This window comes from Sus scrofa, chromosome 9 (assembly GCF_000003025.6).
Source record: "Sus scrofa isolate TJ Tabasco breed Duroc chromosome 9, Sscrofa11.1, whole genome shotgun sequence".
Taxonomy (NCBI): domain Eukaryota; kingdom Metazoa; phylum Chordata; class Mammalia; order Artiodactyla; family Suidae; genus Sus; species Sus scrofa.
The window spans coordinates 130,571,157-130,591,590 of NC_010451.4; the positions used below are offsets into that span (position 1 = coordinate 130,571,157).

Consider the following 20,434-nt stretch of genomic DNA (forward strand, 5'->3'; position numbering starts at 1 on the left):
CGCAGAGGAAAAACACCAGAAAGGCGTGCTGATCCAAATAAAAAGATGTAAATCACAGAAATCTGCCCTCGTGAAGTTGCAATCTCCCCACCCTCACCCCGCTGACTGAGGCCAGTGAGACAGGTTGTGCCAGCGCAGGCCCTGTTGCTCAACCGTCTCCCTTGCAGCCACACTTGTAGATAGTATTTACTGGAAACGTATTCAGTGGGTTCCAGGCACGGAACTTGCTTTGAAACGTAGGTGCCAGACACTGTCTTGGACTCCGGAGAATAAAAATAGAGACGTAGACCCTGCTCTGAAGAGCACATACCCTTGTGAGTCTTCGTGGACTAGAAAAAAAGCCAGCCCTGCTACTTCTTGGGAAACTAAATTTAAAGAAAAAAAAAAAAAAAAAAAAGACTCCAAATATTCATGATTGAAGTGAAATTGAAACTAAGAATATCTCAGTGGATTTAATCTTTAAAAGTGCTTCTATCTAGAATCCTAAAACCAGGTACCCCCCTTTTTTTTAATTGCCTCTTAACGTAATTATTTTGGTAGTGTATAAAAATATATCACATACAGTAGAGATGAAATGCTACATAATCCTAAACCTTAAGGAACATGTGCATTTTAATGTCCTCCTTGATCATCCTATATAAATTGTACATCCCACCTCCAATCCCCTTCCCTGCTTTATTTTTCCTCTGAATGCTTAGCACTCTCTAAAATGTCCTATGTGTTACTTATTTTCTCCTTCCCCACTAAAATGGTAAGTTCCATGAAGACAGGGCTGAATGTTTTGTTGCTTTGCTGCTGTTGCTCTGAGAAACTGAAACAGTACCTAGCAGTAGGTGTTCAATAAATATTTACTGAATGATGCAATTAACAAGCATTGAATATTTTAAATAATTACCTGGGATTTGTAGTTAAGTTTATTTTATGGATGTCTGAAAAATGAACAAATTGCATTTCTTAATATTCAGCACAACTTACTATTCAATATTCTGAGGCATTTTTTACTTTATTAATTTTTATTTTTTTATAATAGAACATTATTTATTTAGTCTTTTTTGCCTTTTCTAGGGCTGCTCCCGCGGCATATGGAGGTTCCCAGGCTAGGGGTCTAATCGGAGCTGTAGCCACCAGCCTACGCCAGAGCCACGGCAACATAGGATCCGAGCTGCGTCTGCGACCTACATTACACCCACTGAGCAAGGCCAGGGGTCAAACCTGCAACCTCATGGTTCCTGGTCGGATTCGTTAACCACTGCTCCACAACGGGAACTCCCTGAGGCAATTTTTAAATACCTTCATGTAACATGAAATCTTCTACAAAAAAGAAAAAAAAAAAAAAAGCTGTTTAGAAAGGGTATCCAATGGGTAGAATTTTATTTTAGGGTTTTTTTTTAGGTATAACTGACCCACAACACTGTTAGTTCTAAGTGCACACATGGTGATTTGGTATTTCTGTAGTACATTTCAAAATGATCACCACTAACGGGTAGCATGTTAAACGGGCCTTTCTTTATTTGCCTCAGTACTACCTCCAATCCACATGTTCACAGTAAACTTTCAGGTATGTGCAAATTTGTCACCCTCTTCCTGAAACCAATAAACTGACAAATTATATTCAGCCCCATTTTCCCATTATCCAGTGGAGATGTCTTCTGCAGATTGTCTTTTTGCACATAGGCAGCTTCCTGAATGTACCTCCTGCAGGGAGGTCATTCTGATTGTTTAGGCTCCCTCTGTTCAAAGATAATTTTTCTTCTCTAGGTCCTCAGCAAGGTCTGGGGCTGGGAGTCCTCTGAATGTCCTGGATCCCAGTTAGCATCTCCTTTCCCTCTGTGCTTTGACCAGCTGGTGCCTATCTTACTCTTGCCCACCTTGTCATGTGCCTTCCCTACACCAACAAAGCTCTGTATCTGACCCTGTTACTGTCACCATGGAACATACCACCAAGAGGATCTAGGATAGTGGAGAAAAGTATCAGGTCTAGAGCCAGCCTCCCTGGGGCTGAATTCCACCTTCAGTACTCACTAGCTGTGCGATCTTGGGCAAGTTACTTAGCTTTTCTGTGATAATACCTGCCTCATGAGATTGTGATTACAGGGATTAAATGAGTAAATAACATCTGGCACCTGGGTGCTTCGTTACAGTTATTGAGATAGTTTGCCATAGTGGTTAAAGGTCCAGGTTCCAGAGCCGAATGGCCTAGATTCAAACTCTAGCCTTTTGACTTACTAGTCGCATGACTTTGAACTAGTTACTCTGTGCCTCAGTTTCCACAGCTGGAAAATTAGGACAAAATTCTGCATGAGATTATTATAAGAAATAAATGGCTAATAAGCATAAAGTACTTCAGTGGTGCCTGACCTCTGATGTATATTAATACTCAGTAAAATGTTATCCATAGCCATCATTTTAAAAAAATTATTTATTTATTTTGACAGATAAAAATATGCATTTTTTAGTTTTTAAATTTTATTTCTTTTTTTAACACGCAATGAATTTTATTACATGTCCACGTGTACAACAATCATCACAACCAAATTTTATAGCATGTCCATCCCAAACCCTCAGTGCATCCCCCTGCCAAGACCAGCTCAGCAGGATGGGGCTGAAGAGTGGGTGCTGTGAAACTTAAGGAAAAAAGTTAACATAAGACACAGAGACATTTATCTTAAGTAAAGGTGGGAACCAGGGGACTCGGGGTCTCAGGGACCAAGAGCCCCGCCTTAAGAAACCACACTGCTTTTATTGTGCTCTTGAGGATGACGTCAAGTGAGAAGGGGGTTGTAGGTGCAGGATATAGGTTTTTTTAAGTTATTTTAAAAGTCACATAGCCGGTTGCTGATTAAGCATTTATTCTGACCTTTAGGCATTTAACAATCATTAGCATTTGAGGAAGCATGGCATCAGCTATCTATGCATAGCATCTAGAGAATCACCATTGTGCTTCTGTAGCAACCAGGCGTGCCTAGGTTTGCACCTTGGTTCTCCTTGCTAATGCATATCCTGCTAACAACCTCTCATAAACCTCTCAGGGCCATGAGGCTCCTCTTTCTTTTATTCTTAAGAGGACATATCATGCTGTGCCCATCTGCGCAGGTCCGGTGTGCCCACACCAACATATTAGGTCCTCATTCAGCTGACCTTATGAATAGCTTATGCCTTTAGGTCTCTGTGCTTAAGCTTAAGTCATTCACCAGCACTGTGACTGTTTTCCAAGCAGGAAGATGGGGTAAAGTAAAGCAGGATAAGATGGAGTTTTCAGCAAAGAGGCTAAGAAAATATTGTAGAAACATGTCTCGTGACATCCCCCCACCCTGCAACCTGTCTCATTTGGAAACCATAACTTTTGCAAAGTCTGTGAGTCAGCATCTGTTCTGCAAAGAAATTCATTGTGTCCTTTTTTTAGATTCCACATGTCAGTGACAGCATTGGATGTTGGTGTCTCATTGTCTGACTGACTTCACTTAGCATGATAATTTCTAGGTCCATCCATGTTGCTACAAATGCCATTATTTCTTTAATTATTAATACTCAGTAAAATGTTATCCATAGCCATCATGTGTTTTGCTTGTTTGTTTGTTTTGGCCATGCCCATGGCATGTGGAAGATCCCAGGCCAGGGACTGAACCTAGTCACAGCAGTGACCCAAGCCACTGCGGTGGACAACACCGGATCCTTAACCTGCTGTGCCTAAGAGAACTCTCTATCCATAACCACTAATATCAACTCACCTCTGCTCATAACTCATCTCATGCTATCTTAGATTTGATCCCATCTTGTCTATTTAAACCTGCCTGGATTGTCCTAGAGCTACTCCAAGCTCTTTCAGACTGACTGTACGGTGGTAGAGTCCCTCCCTGGAGGGTGCTCCCAGGATATCCCTAAGGAGCAGCACACAATGGCATATACTAATTACCCTTACCTAACAAGAGGGGGACTTCTTACCACCAGAAGTGGCCAACAGCTGAATGGACATATGTCACATATCTAGACAAGAGCTGCATGATACCTGTGTTGAACTAAGGATGTTGTGGATAGGATTCCTGAACTCCATGGAAAAGTGAGCTATGTGAGATATAAGATCTCTTCTGATTCTAAGTTTCTTTGATTTACAAAAATAAAATATTTTCAATGAAAGGATTTGACAAAATATGTATGCCTATTTCAACAAAGTTCCATAAAGAGGAGTTCCCATTGTAGCGTAGCAAAAACAAATCTAATAACCATGAGGTTGTGGGTTCGATCCCTGGCCTTGATCAGTGGGTTAAGGATGCGGCATTGTCATGAGCTGTAGTGTAGGTCGCAGATGCAGCTCAGATCCCGCGTTGCTGTGACTGTGGTGTAGACTGGCAGCTATAGCTCTGATTAGACCCCAGTCTGGGAACCTCCATATGCCACGGGTACAGCCCTAAAGAGCAAATAAAAAAAAAAAAAAAAAAAAAAGGTTCCATAAAGTAACAAATGCAGTCCAGAAAGGGGAAAGCTCAGCAGTATCTCTTTGTAGAATCATTCTAATCTCTTAACCTTGCCTCCTCTCTCTTGAGGCTTCAGTGGTAGATACTTATTAACCAGTTTAAGCATGAATCATATTTTATATCATATGTTTGGATAAATAACATAACATGAACCTTAGGAGTTCCTGCTGTGGCATGGTGGGTTGAGAATCTGACTCTAGCAGCTTGGGTCACTGCGGAGGCAGGGGTTCAACCCCTGGCCTGGTGCAGCGGGTTAAAGGATCTGGCATTGCTGCAGCTGAGGGGTATGTCACAGCTGCAGCTCTGATTCAGTTCCTGGCCCAGGAACCTTCATATGCCATGAGTGTGGCCATAAAAAAAAAAAAAAAATGAACCTTAATCTCTGCTAGAGAGGACAGTACTGAGGGCATCACTTGGCTGGGAGTCAAGATGAGATTGAGCTACGTTATGGATGTGGAATGCCAAGTCTGAGACAGATTTGAGTACACACTTCGGTGATAGGAGATCTTAATGACGCCCAGAGCCAAGGTCCAAGACCCTATTAAGAGTGATGTGGCTGTTCCTGAGCAAAGGTTTTCTGACATCTAAGAGGATAAGGTATAAACCAGAACAAGGCCACTGGATGTAAAATCCATATTTCATGGGGAGGGGGGTAGATTTTAGCAGCTTATTTTCAGGTGGCATCACTATCACCATGTCTGTTCACCTGAGCAGCCAAGACCATGCTGTTCCACTCTGTGAGAAGGTTAAGCTGGGATACAGGGGTGGAGGTGCTGGAAATCATTGATGTGACTTATTTGTTACTACATTCCTAGAAAAAGAATCCTAGGATTTTCCCTTCTGTGTATTTTTGTCTTGCTTCCTCTTGTTTCATGATGTCAGTTGTATCCAACAGTCCAGTGAAATGAAACTAATGGGATGGGAGCAGTTTATTTTGCCATTTTTCTAGACCTCTGAGTTGCAAGTTAAATCTATAGCTGGCCACTTGACACTCGTTTAAACGCCTGTGAGGTTCACAATTTTCCCAGCTCTGTGAGCATCGATGGCTTCAAATTTACCATGCTTCAACATCAGTTAGAAACTGGGCAATGACTTTGGAGCAAGGTCTAGTCAGAACTTGGCATTTGGGTCCCTTGGTCCCTTTTGGCATTGTTGATGCTCTTGAGAGCATTAGCCAGGACGTTCGTGCAAAACATTGTATGGAAAGATGATGGGAACCAGGTGTACATTTTTGTGTCGATGTGCTAGGGATTTAATTCTGCAGCAGGAAGAGCTTCCTGCCCTAACACATCTCGAAGGATTTGCTAAATCAGGTCCTGCCTTTCCTATCTGACTTAAAATTTGTCTATTGAGTGATTTAAGTATAACCAATGTCAACTCCCATTAAATTGTCCATATTATATCTTGTCTCTATTCCCTTCAGCCTGAATGAACTTATCACTTAGCTAGTTGGCATGTTGATTTTAAAGATGTTGAGATTCAGAAAGACAAATTTAAAGAAGAGGAAGCAAGATAACATGAGATTTCCATCCACACATTTATCCCTGGCCGCTCCTCTATTCTCAGTCATGATCTTTTTTTTTTTTTTTTTTGTCTTTTGTTGTTGTTGTTGTTGTTGCTATTTCTTGGGCCGCTCCCGCGGCATATGGAGGTTCCCAGGCTAGGGGTTGAATCGGAGCTGTAGCCACCGGCCTACGCCAGAGCCACAGCAACGCGGGATCCAAGCCGCGTCTGCAACCTACACCACAGCTCACGGCAACGCCGGATCGTTAACCCACTGAGCAAGGGCAGGGACCGAACCCGCAACCTCATGGTTCCTAGTCGGATTCGTTACCCACTGCGCCACAACAGGAACTCCAGTCATGATCATTTGAGCTTATTTTGTTTGTTTTTTAATGTTGAGATAGGATTTTGTGCTCAGGAAAACAAAATATTACAGAACGTTACATGTGTTTAAACCAATACTTAAATTGCTAATTTCAAATCTTTAATTTTAGGAGTTCCCATCGTGGTGCAGCAGAAACGAATCCGACTAGGAACCATGAGGTTTCGGGTTTGATCCCTGGCCTCGCTCAGTGGGTTAAGGATCGAGCGTGGCCGTGAGCTGTGATGTAGGTCACAGACGTGGCTCGGATCTGGTATTGCTGTGGCTCTGGCATAGGCTGGCAGCAACAGCACCAATTAGATCCCTAGCCTGGGAACCCTCATATGATAAGGGCGCGGCCCTCAAAAGACAAAAGAAAAAAAAAAAGAAAAAAATATTTTATTTTAGACAGTACTTAAGCTTAATATATTCATTTTGTTATTATTATTTCTCTCTTTCCTTTTTTATGGCCATACTTGCATCATATGGAAGTTCCCAGGATAGGGGTCAAATTAGAGCTGCAGCTGCCGGCCTATGCCACAGCCACAGCCACGCCAGATCCAAGCCACATCTGTGACCTAAGCCACAGCCACATCTGAGATCAAACCCATATTCTACACCTCAGCCACAGCAACAGCAGATCTGAGACCTTTCGGTGACCTACTCTGCAGCTTGCAGCAAATCGAGATCCTTAACCTGCTGAGCAAGGCCGGGGATTGAACCCACATCCTCAGACACTATGTCGGGTCCTTAACTTGCTGAGTAATAACAGGAACTCCCCCGTTTTGTTATTTTGTTACCTTAATTTTTTTTTTTTTTTTTTTTTTTTTTTTTTTTTTGGCTGCACCCGTGGTATATGGAAATCCCCAGGCCGGGGATTGAAACTCTGGCTAGAGCAGCAACCAAAGCCACTTCAGTGACAAGGCCAGATCGTTAACCTGCTGTGCCACAAGAGAACTCCCATAAATCTTTTTATTTAAAAAATATAGGGAGTTCCTGTTGCAGTATAGCAGAAACAAATCCAACTAGTTTCCATGAGGATGCGGGTTCAATTCCTGGCCTCACTCAATGGCTTAGGGATCCGGCTGTGAGCAGCAGTATAGGTCAAAGAGGCAGCTCAGATCCTGCCTTGCTGTGGCTGTGGCACAGCCAGCTGCTACAGTTCCTATTCAACCCCTAGCTTGGGAACTTACATATGCCACCAGTGTGGCCCTAAAAAACAAAAAATATATATATTTAATATTGTTACTCAATTAATATTCAATTAATTTACAAATCTCACATACTTCAGATAACTCTAAACATTTTAATACTATTTAACTTTAAGTACATCTATTCCCTTAGCCATTCTGAAATATAATATCTGATTTTCTCAAGGTCTCCAGACACCTAACAAGGATGCATTATAAGCAGTGATGGGCTGAAACCTGAATACATAGCTTGGGAGAGCTGACCAGGTGTACCTCCTCCAGATTCAGCATCAGGGACATCACATCAGTAGTTTGAAATTGGCCATAATGGGAGTATTTACACAATAAAGCTGGCAAATGCAAAACATGGAAGCAACCTAAATATCCAACAACAGATGAATGGATTAAGATGTGGTACATATATACAACAGAATACTACTCAGACATAAAAGAGAATGATGCCATTTGCAGCAATATGGATGCAACTAGAGATTCTTTTTGTTTTGTTTTGTTTTGTTTGTTTTGCTGTACCTGCACCATATGGAGGCTCCCAGGCTAGGGGTCCAATCAGAGCTGTAGCCTCTGGCCTACACACCACAGCCACAGTCATGCGGGATCCCAGCTCTGTCTGCAACCTACACCACAGCTCACTGCAACCCCGGATCCTTAACCCACTGAGCGAGGCCAGGTATCAAACCTGCTAGTCGGATTTGCTAACCACTGAGCCACGAGGGGAACTCATCAAACTTTTCCATTAAAACAAATTTTCTTTTTTTTTTTTTCTTTTCTTTTTTTTTTTTTTTTTTTTTTGGTCTCTTTTCGTTTTCTAGGGCCACTTCCCATGGCATATGGAGGTTCTCAGGCTAGGGGTCTAACCGGAGCTGTTGCTGCCAGCTCATGGCAACGCCGGATCCTTGACCCACTGAGCAAGGCCAGGGATCAAACCCACAACCTCATGGTTCCTAGTCGGATTTGTTTCTGCTGCACCATAAGGGGAACTCCCTGGATTGCAATTTCTGATCCCCGGAATCATTTCCCTCGAAGACACAAATTCTAAACTTCCTGAAAAGATTTCTCAGTTACAAAAGGTTCAAAACTTTTCTCTATCACTCCCTCCTTCTTTTCAAGTCTGTCTTCCATTCCTTGATGTCTCCTTTTTAATTTCCCCCTTAACTTGCTAAATTCCCTTTTTATCCCCAAGACCTGAGACCCCCCCTTGATTCTCCACCCCCAACCTCTTCCATTTGACCAGTTCAAACTCATCCATTTAAATAGAAACCCCAAAATGAATGTAATTTACACATTTTTGGACTAAGGCAGAATTGCCAGCTGTAGCCAAAAAAAATTTCCCAAGGTTACTGAGGACGTCACTGTTTTGCAGAGGAATTTAACACTGTCATTAAAATCTATGAGTCTGGGTTTCCTGATCTTTTATCAATTAGTCCACAAGCTCTTGGGAGAAGGTCAGGCACAACTCTGGAAGGCTAAAGCTGGCTGGAATCATCCTTTAGAGGTTCTTCAATGGACCATGCCAGGTGACAGATGTTATGTGGTGTCTCTTACATGGAGAGCAAGTTCAAAACAGAAGACATGAAATCAGCCATATCATCAAGATTCCATCCAAGCTCCAGACACGATTTCAACTGACCAAACGAATAGGAAACAGACTCCAACATGGATGAAGGCTCTAGGACCAAGATAATTTAAGGAGCTGTTAAGCCTCAAAATAAAGCCAAAAGGACTGTTAAAATTGACACTTAATAACCTAAATCCTCTTTCCCTGTTTCCCAAGCCCTCTTCCCCTTTCTCCTTGAGAAGACATGACCTATCACACGAAACCCTAACCATAAAAAAGCCCTTGCCCCTAGAGCGGGGAGCCTGAGTTCTCTCTGCTCAGTGCTCATGGCCACTCTGTTGGTCTTTAAACCTGCTTGTGATCTCACTGCACCAGACTCTGTTTCTCTCCACTCCGCCGTCCTAACAACAGACAGCTCTAAAGCCCAAGACATAGCAAAAACTGTATATGAAGCCAGCCATTGCTCAGACCTTCCCCAAACCCATTCATTGATTGGAACAAATCCAGGCACACACTCAAGGACTGATGAACTTGTGCGTGACCGTTACAACAGACTTGGAATGGTTCTAAAGGAAAATCCTGGACTCTCCATAGAAGCAGAGTCCACTAAGGGAGTCTTTAATTCCATGTTCACAAGTGGCTGAGAAGAAAACCTCACAATTCTAGTAAAGCGAGCCCAGTTTAAATGGGAAGCCATGGCAGCTCCTGATTTGGTTAATCTAGCAAACCAACTGGCCTGGACCATTCAAAATTCAAATAAGCGAAAGGCCACTAAAATAATAAATTTACTGTTTCGACAGCTATCAGACTCCTCCCAGAGGCTTCAACAAACTAAATCAAAGCCTTCAAACTCTAAAAATGTCTGTCATTTGTGTAAGAAGCCCGGTCATTGGAAAAAGACTTGCCTTAAACTGAAAGATGTTAAACAATGCTCCCACGTTCAGCCTTCAGCTCCTCTCAGGGACTAAGCCTGCTCGGGACAAACAAGGGTTTTTTCCAGTCCTTCCCCTTAATCATCAGGGTAAAAATTCCCTTATCATTGGAAATGAGCTCCTTACTGTCTTAACTGACACGAGACCCACACTTTGCTCAACCCCTCCAACCTCAAACAAATCCGTCCTCAGAGCACGGAGATACTCAAATGTTGAGAGTATCTAGCAAACCTACGATTTATAAGTCTCTTCCCTTTTCTTTCCAGCTGGGCCCCCTCCAGGTCAATCATTCCTTCCTACTGGTCAGTCCTGCTCCTGCCGACTTCCTAGAATGAGACTTTTAAGAGAAATATCATGTTGTCTTCTCCTTTTCTCAAAAGTGGGAGATTCAACCCCCTCAACAACTCATGGGATTCCAAACTCCTCAACCCTATTAGCAGTTTTTGCCCTTAGGGTAAACTTACAAGATAACATACACTTAAAACTCCTCAACGAAGTCCCTGAGAAATTCTGGGCAGACTACGTGCAACATTCATTCAGTTCTCCCAAGTGGAACTCAAATCAACCCTGGTAAACCTCTCCTAAGCAATAAACAATCACCTTTATTTATTTATTTTGCTTTTTAGGGCCGCACCTGAAGCATATGGAGGTTCCCAGGCTAGGGGTCTAATCGGAGCTACAGCTGCCGGCCTACACCACAGCCACAGCAACGCAAGTTCTGAGCCGTGTCTGCGACCTACACCACAGCTCACAGCAACGCCAGATCCTTAACCCACTGAGCGAGGCCAGGGATCGAACCCACAACCTCGTGGTTCCTGGTCAGATTCATTTCCGCTGTGCCACGACGGGAACTCTAGACAATAACCTTTAAATCCTGAGGACTTAGGAGGAATTAAACCAACTGCAGAGGAATATAAGTAATGTAATACAGTCCCTGTATTACATCCATTCTCCCTATTGAGGAACCAAGAGGGTGGAGATTTGTCCAAGGTTGGAGGGCTATTTAGAATGCTGTTATCCCTTATCATCTGGTCATCCTTGACTCTTATACCCTTTTAATAGAAATACCTATAGAGGGTAAGTTTTTCACAACAGACCTCTGTAGTACCTTTTCCAGCATCCTCCTAGATCCTGAAAGTCAATTTTTATTTGCGTTCATGTGGGTAGGACAATACATCTGGCTATACTGAAAGTCCTTCCTATTTTTTACCGATGATAAAAGCAGATTTAGCAGATGCCATTTTTTTGGGGGAGGGGTGCCTTTGGCCTGCAGAAGTTCCTGGGCCAGGGGTCAAAGCTCTGCCACAGCAGTGACAACGCCAGATCCTTAATCTGCTAGGCCACCAGGGAACTCCAAGCAGATGTCATTTTTTTTTCCACCAGGGTTTATCTACCTGAGAAATAAAATATTGCCTGCTATATCAGTAAACAAAAGATATCACAGTCATTAGTGATTGCTGCCACCTCCAAGGGTAAGCCCAGTGTGCCCTGAGGGAACTCAGGAAGGAAACAAAGCATACCTGTCATCTAGCAGCCAACAGACTGCAGCCACTTCCAACAGACAGACAATGAGCCCTGAGGAAATTCAGGGTGTGAAACACAGGATACAGACCCCAGATAGCTGAGGTGCATATCAAAGGAATGATTTCAGTGACCCCAGACCCTGCAGCGCCCCATACAAAGAAAAGCACTTAATTCCTTGAGATGTCTAGTTTGCTGTTATTAGCAGTAATATTTTGTTCCTACTACTGTTCCTGAAGGGAAGGTTCTTATCTTTTCGCAGAAGGAATTCAGAAATGAGATGGAAATTGAGAAAGAAAAGTGAGGATTTATTTAAGTGAGAAATACACCTCTTAAAGATAGGTGGGCAGAGAGGTGAGCAGATGCCCTGTGTTTCTCTGGCATGCCGGTTATAAGGGGCATCCAATGGCATGGGTGGCCTTGCTCAGTGGGTTGGGCGTTGCTGTGAGCTGTGGCGTAGTACTAATGCTGACATTTCAGTTTATTGATGCTTATTTGGAAAATGGCAAAGGAAAACAATGTGCCAGGTATGCAATCACCTCCTCCTTTGAAGTAACTGAGGCAGCTCCACTGACCACTCCTACTTGCGCCCGGCACACCGAACTCCATGCTTGAACTAGAGCTTGCACCCCAGCAGAAGGTAAAACTGTGAATATCTATACAGAGCGTCACTTTGCAGCAGTTCCTGACTTTGGCAGTTTGGAAACAGAGAGGATTCTTGACTTCAGGAGGGAAACCAGATGAAGAAGGAAAGTTAGGTCTGTGAGTCATTGGAATCAATCAACTTCATCTGTCCTAGTCATCATTCAGGTGCCTGAGCATTCAAAATTAAATCCAGATGAAACAAAGGAAGTAATTCGTCTGATCAGGCTGTAAGAACAGCTGTCCCATGAACCACCCAACCTGAAAAGGTTAGATTGAATTTTGACTACATTTTGAAAGAGGATCTAATAAAAATGATCAGAGAAGACCAATCTAAAGCCAGTCTAAGGCACTGTGTAAAGGCTCTATTGGGCTGATAATGGCTGCATTTTTAGCCCATTAACTAATTTATAGTTATGGCCCCAAAAGAAGACCTGTCCTACCAGAGTCCATGTAAAGATGGAAATGACTCATCACTGAGCAGCTGATCAATGAAACAATACTGCTGGGGAAAATTTTTTTAAGGTCACCAAGGAGGCACAATTAGCTTGTGCTGTACATCCTTAAAAAACAAAAAACAGGGAAGGAGTTCCTGTTGTGGTGCAGCAGAAACAAATCTGACTAGTATCCATGAGGATGCAGGTTTGATCCCTAGCCTCGCTCAGTGGGTGGGGGATCTGGCACTGTTGTGGCTGTGGTGTAGGCCGGCAGCTGCAGCTCTGATTTGACCCCTAGCCTGGGAACTTCCATATGTCTCAGGTGAGGCCCTAAAAAACAAAAATGAAAACAAACAAACAAACAAACAAAAAAACCAAAAACCCAAAAACCCAAAACCAAAACCGAAAAAAAAAAACAACCAGGGAAAACTGCCCCTTGGACATTTTGATAGGCCTAAAGGGCCTTTTAAGATATGGCAAATGGGTTTTATTCACATTGCCTCCTTCCCAAGGCTATACATTTATTCTTATTATGATTTGCATGTTTTCTCATTGGATTAAAGCATCCCCTTGACAGCTATTGCTTTAAGGCTTGCAAAAATTCTGTTAGAAAAGCTTTTATCCACATGGGGGCTATGCTCTCAGAACTGAATAATGATCAGGGAATTCATTTTTACTGGCATTTTTTTAAACACGTTTGTGAGGTCTGGCCTTTTCTATAGCACTGTCACTGTCCTCATGACCCCCAGTCCTTTGGTCTGGTGGAAAGAACAGATGGATTATTAAGGCTCAAGTGGCAAAATTTATGCAGACCTTAAAATTGGCTTGGCTTAAGACATTTCCTTTGGTCCTTCTTTTTTTTGGTCTTTTTTAGGGCTAAACTCACGGAGGTCCCAGGCTAGGGGGTCCCAGGTTAGGGGAGGTCCCAGGCTAGGGGTATATTGGGAGCTATAGCTGCCAGCCTACACCAGAGCCAAAGCAACTTGGGATTTGAGCTGCATCTGCAACCTACACCACAGCTCATGGCAACACCGGATGCTTAACCCACTGAGCGAGGCCAGTATATCTATATGATCAGTGTCTTCACTTGGTTTTTTGTTGACACGGCACAGGACATTTCTCTAAAGCCCTACTCTAACATTCCAACCTCCTGGACTCTCCCTCTTTTTCCTTCACCTATGGCATGAAGCAAAGGGCTGACCAAAATTTGTAAGAAATTCAATCTCACCCATCTATGTCAAGCTTTTTGTGGCACGGGGACCAGACGGTTGTCACCTGGCCCCTTAATGGGCTGTAATGGCTCCATCCACCCTTGGCTAGAACATGTCCCTAAGCTCATAACCTGTCAATGCAAACGAAACACGAATACCCACACTCTTGGTGGAGTCCACACTCTTCTGGGTACATTCTTGCGTGTGACGACAAGGGGGGACCATGGGCTTACGAATGTTTAGACAGCTGCCGTAGTGTGACAGGACCATGCCTTTTAGGATACTGTTCTCACTGAAGGAAAAATCCAGCCAAAATCTCATCGGTCTGGATGAGACTTAGTAGCCCCCTTTTTATACCCCATCTACCCTCCAATAATTATCACTGCAAAAAGGATTTGTTCCTTGGATTGATGCTGTCCATAACTGGCCTGTGGAACCATGGCTACATTAATCAGCTCTACCGTTTGAGGCTTAGTTCAACACCAGTGATCCCTGGACTCCCTAGTGAGGACTGTATTAGGCAATCAAACAGTGCTTTATTATCTCTTTGCAGAACAGGGCAGCCTCTGGGCCCTAGCTAGCAGCTCCTATTGCACCTAGATTAACACTTCTGGTAGATCCGAACTCAAAAAAAATTGGGAAAATAGCACAAAACCTCTCTATTTTTCTATCAATGTTTTCAGCTGGCTTTCTTTAGCTATAGACGCTTAGATAAGATCAGGACTTCAACTTTTAGGATTATTATTAGAATTTTGCTATGTGTGCTTATATTTAAACTTCTTATGCCATCCTTCTCTCAGATCTGCTCCAGACCTTCTATAAGCACCAAGACTGTGGCCTTTGAATGGACTGAAATGATAGTAAGGCTTATTCACTTGAACATTCAGGTAATTTGATGAAATTCCTAGATGAAAGTGCCTAAGAGTTATTTCCTGAATGCCTCCTAATTGCTCAGATGTGGCCTAATTCTTATGACACTGACTCCTTGAAATAGCCGTCAGAGATTAAAAACTCCCCCAGACATGGGCCCTGGCTCTCTGGGAGAAGTCCATTCCAGTGATGTGAGACCACGCAGATCTATAAGTTGATCAGTGATACTTTCAAAGACAAATCTTGATCAAAAGGGGAAAAGATGAAATGTGAAACAAAATTGATTCACTCAAGTCAAGGGGTTTTAACATGGAGCCAGGAGGCCATTAGGGGGTGGACTTGACCCTTATCCTCCCCCAGCCAGACCATGAACTTCTGAACTGTGCCAAACCACACATATTCCAGACTCTGCAATAACTCCTGAAACTTGTCATGGTAATGGACTTTTACCTCCCTCTAGTGATAGCCTCAGATTTCAATAGTGTATAGCTAAGACTAGCTTCTCCTTCCAACTCCCATTATTGTTTGTAATGCAAACCTCCTCTTTTTTTTTTTTTTCCCCTCCTTAAAAGCCCCTGACTTTTCCTCCCCAGCAGGATAATGTTTGGGTTGCTACCTGAATCTGTGTGCTCCAAACTGCAATTCTTTGATCTCACATAAACACTTTTTTCCTCGATTATTCCCTCCCATTATTTACTCTGATGGTCTGAAGAGGGTAGTGAACAAGTCCAAGAAAATAGGGGTAGGATACCTTAGAACGTAGCCTGAAACCTCTGCTGGGAGAGTAACCTTGGAAAAAGGAAAATCTGCTGGATTAAGAATTATTCAGGAGATCCCTTGTGTCGCAATGGGTTTAAGTATCCGGTGTTGTCACTGCAGGGGCTTAGGTTCGATCCCTAGCCCAGGAACTTCCACGTGCAGTGTGTGTGGGGGAAAAAAAAGGATTCAAATTAGGTTTCTTTTGGTGCAAATTATCATGTCCTAAAATAATGAGAGAGTGGACACAGCACATGAGAGTCTAATCTATGATACACTTAAAAGAACCCATAATGCTCATGTTGTACTTTACAGTTTTCAAGTCCTTTCATCTATTATCTTGTTTAATCATCACAATATTTAGATGAGCCCCATTTAACAGCTAGGGAAGCTGAAGCTCAAAGACAGAAATCATCCTCCAGGTTCCATGTGAGAAAGGAGGATTTGTACCTGGCCCTCACGTGCCAAGGCTGTGCCAGCTGATCAGACCTATTGTTAAGTCTTTTGCATTATCTGGGAGCTTTGCTTTTAAAAAATGAAAGAGATTCTTATCCTTAGGAACTGCCCTGCATTGGTCTTGATGGATTTTGCACCCCCATCGAATTAGAGTTAGGTGATTTAGTTGCTTTTGCTGACCTTTCATATTGGTCTTTAGGGAAGTAATTTTTCTGGCATTGCTTTCTTCAATATCCATCTACTTTCTCTTCCTTTTTTCTTTCTTTTTTTTTTTTTTTTTTTTTTTTGGTCTTTTCAGGGTTGCACCTGAGGCATATGGAGGTTCCCAGGCTAGGGGTCGAATCAGAGCTGTAGCCACTGGCCTACACCACAACCACAGCAACGCAGGAACTGAGCTGCATCTGTGACCTACACCACAGCTCACAGCAACACCAGATCCTTAACCCACTGAGAAAGGGCAGGGGTTGAACCTGCATTCTCATGGTTCCTAGTCGGATCCGTTTCCACTATGCCACGATGGGAACTCCTCTATCTACTGTCTTCTACCACTAATTTTTGTAAAGAGAGAAAGAAATTATAACTTACGTATTTCTGAAGATTTTTTTTTAAGCTGGAGACTTCCTCTTCTGAGAAAAAATACATATATAGATAAAATAATTACCCAAGTAAAATATGCTCTTAATAAAATTAATAAAAAGTTACAATTGGGAGTTCCCTTCATGGCTCAGTGGTTAACAAACCTAACTGGGATCCATGAGGATACAGGTTTGATCCCTGGCCTCACTCAGTTAAGGATCCGGCATTGCCATGAGCTGTGGTGTAGACTGAAAACACGGCTAGGATCCCATGTTGCTGTGGCTATGGTGTAGGCTGGCAGCTTTGGCTCTGATTTGACCCCTAGTCTGGGAACTTCCATATGACTCAGGTGTGGCCCTAAAAAGCAAAAGCAAAAAAAAAAAAAAAAAAAAAGTTACAATTTATGAAGTACCTACCACAAACCCTCAGACTATAAATAGCTCCATGGGGGTAGGTACTCATTTGCCCCCAGTACCCAGAACAGCACCAGACAGAGTAGGCACTCAAGAAATATAAGCGCATCTAATAAATTGATGCCAGGAGCAATGCAAAGAGATTTATGCACATACCTCATTTAATTCAGCTAAAAAGCAAAATTCAGCTCAGTAAATTTGAAGGTCTAATTGGCTTTATTAGGCAATTTAGGAACTGGGCAGCATCCAACCTAGCAACAAAGGGCACCCTGGGGGTTGTACAAAATGGAAAGCTTTTCTAGGAAGAAGGATGGGGAAAAGGAGCTTTCAGCAAAAGAAAATAAAATGTTTTTAGGCCAGGATGTGTTTTTTTGGGGGGCGGTGCTGGGGGAGAGAAAGGCAAAGGTTTCATCACGCAGATGGCCGCTTCTTCCTCTGGAGGATGAAGAGGCTGACCTGAAAATTCCAGACTGGCTGATTAAGACTGCATTTCTGGTAAAGGTGAAAACTGCAATTAAGTCAGGTATTATATCTAGGTTTGGCATCATGGCCTTTAGCATAAATGATGCCATTTGGGGGCTACGGCTTTTCTCTTTAAGAATTCCAGCTCCCGTCCTCCTCCTATCACATACACACAAACACACAACTTAATGACATAAGTATCTTGTCTTCATTTTACAGACGAAGAAACTGATATTAAGGCACACTGAGTAATTTATTCAAGGACACATGGCTGATAATTACATGACCTCTCTGACTCCAAAACTTCTCTTAACCAGGATTCTATGACTAGAACAGAGTTGGAATGGTACAGATCAAAATATTCCATCTCCAGGGTAACATCTCAGTACGCTGATCCTCACCAGTTGGCTTGAAATAGGCTTTGGGTTCCTGTGTGTTAAAGGTAATTTATAATAGTATACCTGTAGAAACAGCAATATGCTTCCTATATATATTCATTTGATTCTTGTATTTTGGTAGTTATAAACCACCAAACACTGAATCAGCAAATATTGAGCCACTGCTCTTAGGGAAAATACAGTGTTAGGTTCTTGAGAGCATCTAGTCACAGTATTCCTGTCACCCAATAAATATATGTGTGTTGGTTTTATGTGTGTTTCAGTTTAAAGACAAATATTTAACATACGTTGTTGATTTAATAACGTTGAACTCACAGCCAACAGCACTATAACTCATGTCTGAATAAGGCTTATCGAACACATGTATGGCATGTCACAGCCTTCTTGCTGCTTAGAAACACATCTGCAGGTCGAGGAGACTCAGATTTTGGGGATGACTGTGAAAGTGCCACAGTACTGATTGGATAACAAATGAATTTTAGTGAGTAGGTGAATTTGCAAATACAGAATCCGTAAGTAATGAGGATCTCCTGTCTATACGTGTTTAGTATTTCAAAGCCCTTTAAAAAGCCATAGATTAGGCACATTACTTGTCTCCATTTAAGAGATCGTAAAACTGAGTGATTAATCATAGAAATTGACTTGTTCCTGAGTGTCACATAGAGCAAGTTTCACAGGCATGTGACGTCTATACTCACACAGAGGCACCCTCCCCACCCCTGAAAGGTGCTCTGCTGTCACCACCTTGAAATTCTCTATGATTTTTCAACAAGGGACCCTGCCTTTTCATTTTTCACTGGGCACACACATTACGCAGGCAATCCTGATCACACAGCAAGTAAATAAATTAATGAATAAAAATACTGTGTATTTATAAAATCAGACAAATATTTTTTCCTTAAAAATTTTTTTGGGGTCTTTTTGTCTTTTTAGGGGCACACCCGAGGCATATGGAGGTTTCCACGCTTGGGATCAAATTGGAGCTATAGCCAGCGGCCTACACCACAGCCACAGCAACTTGGGATTTGAGCTGCGTCTGCGACCTATACCACAGTTCATGGTAACACTGGATCTTTAACCCACTGAGCGAGGCCAGGGATTGAACCCACATCCTCATGGATGCTAGTCGGGTTTGCTAACCGCTGAGCCATGATGGGAGCTTCTGAACATTTTTTTTTATTAAAGTATAGTTGATTTACAATCTTCTGTCAATTCCTGCTGTACAGCACAGTGACCCAGTCATACATATATATACATTCTTTTTCTCATATTATCCTCCATCATGTTCTATGACAAGTGACTGGATATAGTTCCCTGTGCTATACAGCAGGACCTCATTGCTTAAGTCTTTTTCTTTTTACAGTGCCTAAATAATATATTAAAGTTATCATTTATCGAGGTTTGGTTGTATTGAGGGTTTTTTTTTTTTTTTTTTTTGCCATACCTGCAGCACGTGGAAATTTCCAGGCCAGGGATTGAACCTGCACCATAGCAATAACTCAGACTGCTGCAGTGACAATGCTGGATCCTTAACCTGCTGCACCGCAAGGAAACTCAAAGTTCTTGATAATGTATTAGCTCATTTAATCCTTATGACTCCCTATGATTTGGATACTATTTCCATTAAACACATAAGGGAACTGAGGCCCAGAGAAGGTAACTTAACCAAGGTCATATTGTTAACACAGCTTGAACAGGAATCAAATCTTTTTGACTTCAAATTCCATGCTCTTACCATTAGACTCGGCTTGTGTCTAATTTTAGTTGGCTCCAGTTTTTAGGTGATCTGTAATGAGAGTCTGAATCCCGTGATCTTAGTGAATTTGTGACTAAGACATCTGTGTTGCATTTGTGGTAAATCTATATAATGGGCTCTTAACAAAATATAAATTAGTTCAAAAGTACATAAGAGACAATTACCTTTTTTTCTTTTTCCTTTTCTTTAGTCACATCCCCATTTGTTTTTCATTTGTCCACCCCCTGGAGAGGATAAACAGCAAAAGTATTAAAGGAGCTAGAGTTCTAGAAGTTTAATTTCCAACAAATTATTATCTCTAGTAAAAGTACGTTGAAAATAATGACAAAAATGAGGTCTTGGAACAATCTGTAGATTTAGCTCATCCATAGTTTCTTGTTTTCACTACATGGATAATTAATTGGTGATTGGAATAGAGTTAGAAAGATTGAGGCCAATTTAATTACTGTTGAGTATGTAAAATATTTTATCCTCTTTCAATTTAAACTTGTTAGATCCAGTGTTTTCCTTTTTTATTTCTGTAATTGACATCTTGCCTAAGGAATTGTTTACTTGAAAAGCAAGGGATCATTTCCTGGTGTTGTACATCTTTTATATTTGTGACCAAACATTATTGGATTTATACCTTTAAGAAAGACAATTGCTTTTTATTGAGTTCCTACATTATACTGAGCTCAAACTCCAAAAGTTATTGTAAAAGATATGATGCCTAAGATCAGGAATTTTCCAAAGGAGGTAAGAAAGAGAAAGATAAGACAGAAAGGCTGTACCTGCCAGAGACAGCAAAATTAAATTGCAGTTTGGTAAAAATTAGTTTGTTTTCTTCATATCCTTTACCTTAAGAAAAGAGTTTACTTTATGCTCTTAAACTCCCAGAAATAAAATAAGAGAGTTAGATCCTT

The 20,434-nt window shown here is 42.0% G+C and overlaps 1 protein-coding gene and 1 pseudogene across 6 annotated transcripts in view; both read right to left on the reverse strand.

The window, feature by feature from the left end:
• Positions 2,470–6,109, reverse strand: LOC102161999 (annotated as a pseudogene).
• Positions 8,442–20,434, reverse strand: part of TATDN3 (TatD DNase domain containing 3) — a 42,787-nt gene continuing 30,794 nt past the window's right edge. For 2 of the 6 annotated variants that reach the window (XR_002336027.1, XR_002336029.1), the window contains 2 exons: positions 19,697–19,756; positions 17,114–17,807 (listed from right to left, as the gene is read on the reverse strand). The gene's annotated coding sequence lies outside the window, so the exon portion shown is untranslated. Of the gene's footprint in view, positions 9,214–17,113; positions 17,808–19,037; positions 19,757–20,434 lie in introns of those variants that run through there. The other 4 variants (XR_002336031.1, XR_002336032.1, XR_002336028.1 and 1 more) reach the window with 3 other exon arrangements.